We start from the raw sequence: 4,948 nt of genomic DNA, 5'->3' as shown, positions 1-4,948 counted from the left end.
AGGGCAGCCCAGGCATGAACAAAGGAGGAAAGAGCCCAGCATGGTGCAGCCCAGGGCTCCACCCCCTCCCTGGGTAAATCTGTGAGCACCTCTTAAGTGCCAGCCATTCTGCCGAGGATACAAGGAAGTATAGCATTGGTGAGAGGCAGGGGCAAGGTCTTGGGGAGCTTTTAATGCCTTATTAAGAATTTTGGGCTTGAGCCTGCAGGCAATGTAGGGAACTGAAGTGACATTTTAATGTGGATTGTTGTAACTATCAAATAAGAAGTGAGAAAAAGTACATGGTGAACTACAAAGTGCTCTGATCAGATCCATGTTTTAAGAAGTTCATCTGGTGGCCTTAGAAAGGAGTGCTGTGTAAGAGCTTTCATGGTTTAAGTGTGAAAGCAATGTACTAAACTCGTTTTCCACAATCCCACTGAATCTTTATAGCTGTGGAAAGGAGGTGCTGTTACAAACATTTCATAAATGGAAAAACTGCAGCTTAGAGAGGTAAAGTAACTTGCCTGAGATCACACAGCTGACAAGGAGGAGAGAAGATAGTTAAATGCCTTCACTTACTCTAAAACCTATGTTGTCAATCTCTGTTCTATACTCTTTGTGGTAAGAGGGAGGCTCAGAGGCAAAGTGACCCCTTCAGAAAGTGACTGTAGCAGTTCAAGCCAGAATCAGAAGGACTTCAGGATACAATGTGGTTCCCTTTTGGCTCTTGGCGTTGAGGCTGAGAATATTGCTGTTTCAGTTTGTTAAAGCTGACAAAATGCAATATGACAGAAATGGACTGGCTTTTACAATGGGGAGTTATTAAGCTTACAGGTTTTTAGTTCTAAGGCTGTGAATATGTCCCAATTAAGGCACCAACAAAAAGATACCTTCTCTGAAGACTGATTACCAGCAAGCTTGGGCTCCTCTGTCATGTGTTGCAAGGCACATGGCAACGTCCTTCTCTCCTGGGTTCCATTCCTTCTGCTTCTGGCTTCTCTGGCTGTGGCTTTCTTTCTAAACTTCTCTGGGTGTTCCTCTTTCTTAACTTTTGCCTCTCTTAGCTTCTCTGGCTCTTTTTCTATGAGATTCTCTTAAATTAATCTTTTAGCTTCTCTGTGTTTTATTCTTTTATAAAAGTCTTCGGTAAGGGGATTAAGACCCACCTCACAGGGAGTGGACTACATCTCAATTGAAATAATGTAGAGGTCCCAGCCACAGGAGGTCTACACCCACAGGAATGGATTAACTGAAGAACATATTTTTGGGGGTCCATAATGCCTCCAAACCACACCAATTGTCTAGGATGTTTACCCCTCTAGGAAGGTCAGGTAGGGGCCAACTGGCAGTGTTGTGGTGGAATCAGGCTTGCTAGGTTTTTTTTATTAGGAAAATTACTTCCCCCACTAAACCTCAGTTTCATCATCTGTAAATCAGGGTTGATAATATCCACTTCTCAGTGTTGTTATGAGGACCCCAAAAGACAGTGCATTCAACTAGGTGAGAGGAACTTCCAGGAAGATGGTGGAGTGGGGAGACAAGAGGTGTGCCTGGTCATTTGCCATGAAAAGCTGCACCCCTGGGTGCTGGAAACAGTCAGCTGGCCAGGTGCTGTGAGTGGCAGATCTGCCAGGTGCCAGGCACTTCAGATTGGCTGCTCCCCCAGGTGCTGCTATCTACTCCCCCCACATCCCATGCCAAGAGCAGCCCACCTGCTGTGTGCACCATCTTTGGAGCCAGTCATTGCACACAAGAGGGGTGGACCTGACAGGAGGAGGTAAGCCTGCTGGGAAGAAGCAGTATCTGCCTAGGTTTTTAAATTTTAAAAAAAATTTATTTTTATATGTATATATAAACCATATAAATATACTCTTTATATATATACACACTATGTATATTATATACATATATAGTATTGTATTATACCATATACTATTTATATATATGTACCATATATATATGCACACTATATATAAAATCGTGGTATGATATAAATTAGTATATATATTAGATTATATATTACTGTTCTTATTTTTTATTTTATTATATATTTTTGTTTATATTTTATTTATTTTATATTTATAAATATATGTGTTTATTTATTCTCCCTTCTGTGGGCACCAGTCTGAGTTTATTCCTGTTATATTTTTGGGTGTCCCCTTCTGACCTTGGGGCCTACTATTATTGAGGTGTTTTTTTTTCATATGTTTTAAATTTTATTATTATTATTATTATTTTGGGTGCATGGGCCAGAAATCAAGCCCAGGTCTCCCACCTTGTGGGAGGGTGTTCTGCCACTGAACTACCTGTGCATTGCGGCCTAGCTTTTAATAGTCCTCAAGTAGAAATGTACCCCTAATGAGATCTGGGCCTTGACGTGGCAGGGAAAGATCCTGAACGAGAAAGGCTTCTGGACAAGAATTCTTTATCCAGCCAAGTAGTCCTTCAAACTTGAAGGAGAGATTAAAATCTTCAAAGCAAACAAAGACTGAGAGAAGTAGTCAAAGAAGAGACCTGCCCTACAAGAAATAGTAAAAGGAGTGTTGTCAGCTGAAAAAAAAAAAATACAGGAGAGGAGGGCACAGAAGTGAAGAGCATCAGTAATGGTAATTTAAAGAATAAAAAGAGAGAGGAAAAATAGTACATAGATCTGACAAGTGAAAACTATAAAGGATAAGATGGTAGATTCAAGAACTGCTTTTGCGGTTATAACTTTGAATGTTAGTGGACTAAACTCACCAATTAAAAGGTACAAATTGGCAGAATCCATCTATATGCTATTTACAGGAGACTGTCTTAAAACCAAGGACACAAATAGATTGAAAGTGAAAGGCTGGAAAAAGACATTATATGCAAGCTGTAAACAAAAGAAAGCAGGAGTAGCTAAATTAATATCAGATTAAATAGCTTTAAATGTAAAGATATAAGGGACAAGGATACTAATCATAAGGGACAAAGAAGGATACTACATGTTAATAAAGGGACAATTCACCAAGAGGAAATAACAATCATAAATATTTATGCTCCCAATTAAGGAGTTCCGAAGTACACGAGACAAACATTGGTAAAACTGAAGGAGTTATAAATGCTTCAACAATAATAGGGGGAGCTCTCCCCTGTAGACCAAACAGCCAAACAGAGGATCAGTGAAAAAATAGAAACCCTAAACAATGTTATAAATCAATTAGACATAATAGACATATATAGATCATTACACTCCAAAACACCAGTATATACATTCTTCTGTAGTGCACATGAAACATTCTCCAGAATAGATCATAATGCTGGGACACAAAAGGAGTCTTTATAAGTTTAATAAGATTGGAATTATTCAAAGCACTTTCTCTGACCACAATGTAATGAAGCTAGAAATTAATAATCACCAAAGAACCAGAGCTTTCACAAATTTATGGAGATTAACAGCACACTTTTAAATATCAGTAGGTCAAAGGAAAAAAATGCTAGAGAAATCAGTAAATATCTGGAGATGAGTGATAATGAGAATACAGCATATCAGAATGTAAGGGATGCAGCAAAGGCAGTGCTGAGAGGGAAATTTCTCTCCCTAAATGCCTATATTTTGAAACAAAGATGAGCAAAAATTGAGGACTCAACTGCTGACCTGGAGAAATTAGAATGTTTCAAAAGGTAGGAATCAAAGGAAACTTCCTCAATATGATAAAAGGCAAATGTGAAAAACCCAAAATCATACTTAATGGGTAGAGATTGAAAGCATTCCCCCTAAGATCAGGAAAAAGACAGGGATGCCCATTGTCACCACCATTATTCAATATTGTACTAGAAGTTCTAGCTGGAGCAACTAGAAAGGAGAAAGAAATAAAAAGCATCCAGATAGGAAAGGAAGAAGTAAAACTTTCATTATTTGCAGATGACATGATCCTATCCTTAGAAAACCCTGAGAAATCTATGACAGTGCTACTTGAGCTGATTCACAAATTCAGCAAAGGGGCAGGATACAAGATCAATGTGCAAAAATCAGCAATGTTCTTATAAACAAGTAATAAGCTATCTGAGGAGACAACTGAGGGAAAAATTCTATTCAAAATAGCATCCAAAAGAATCAGGTATCTAGGAATAAATAAATAACTCTAAACCAGGGATGCCAAGGACTTGTACACAGAAAACTACAAACATTGCTAAAATAAGTTAAAAATGACCTAAATAAATGAAAAGACATTCGATGTTCATGGATAGGAAGGTTGAATATCATTAAAATGTCAGTTCTACCCAAATTCATCTACATGTTCAATGCTACACCAATAAAAATCCCAACAAGCTATATTAAAGACTTGGGAAAGCTAGTAATCAGATTTATTTGTAAGGGAAGGAGACCCCAAATAGGTAAAAATATCATTAAAAAAAAGTGAAGTGGGGGCACTAATAATTCTTGACTTTATAGCTTACTATAAAGCCACAATGGTCAAAATAGCATGCTACCAGCACAAAGAGAAATATTGACCAATGGAATCAAATTGAGAGTATGGAGAGAGACTACCAAATCTATGGACAATTGACCTTTTGCTATGACCCCAAAATCCACTGAACTTGGACAGAATAGTCTTTTCAATAAATGAGCATGGGAGAATTGGATATCAATTGCTAAAAGAATGAAAGAGGACCTCTACCTCACACCTTATACAAAATTTAATTCAAAATGGATTAAAGGCATAAATGTAAAACCCAGTACCATAAATCTGCTAGAAGAAAATGCAGGGAAACATCTTCAAGATCTAGTAATAGGAGGTAACTTCTTTTTTAAAAAAATATTTTTTATTGAAATTTCTTCATGCACATACAATCCATCCAAAGTATACAATCAGTGGCTTACAGTATCATCACATAGTTGTGATCATTTTTAGAACATTTGCATCACTCCAGAAAAAGAAATCACAATAAAAAAGACAGAATATATATCTCATACCCCCTATCCCTCCCTCTCATTGAC

This window comes from Tamandua tetradactyla, chromosome 19 (assembly GCF_023851605.1).
Source record: "Tamandua tetradactyla isolate mTamTet1 chromosome 19, mTamTet1.pri, whole genome shotgun sequence".
NCBI lineage: Eukaryota > Metazoa > Chordata > Mammalia > Pilosa > Myrmecophagidae > Tamandua > Tamandua tetradactyla.
This window is presented reverse-complemented; position numbering follows the sequence as displayed.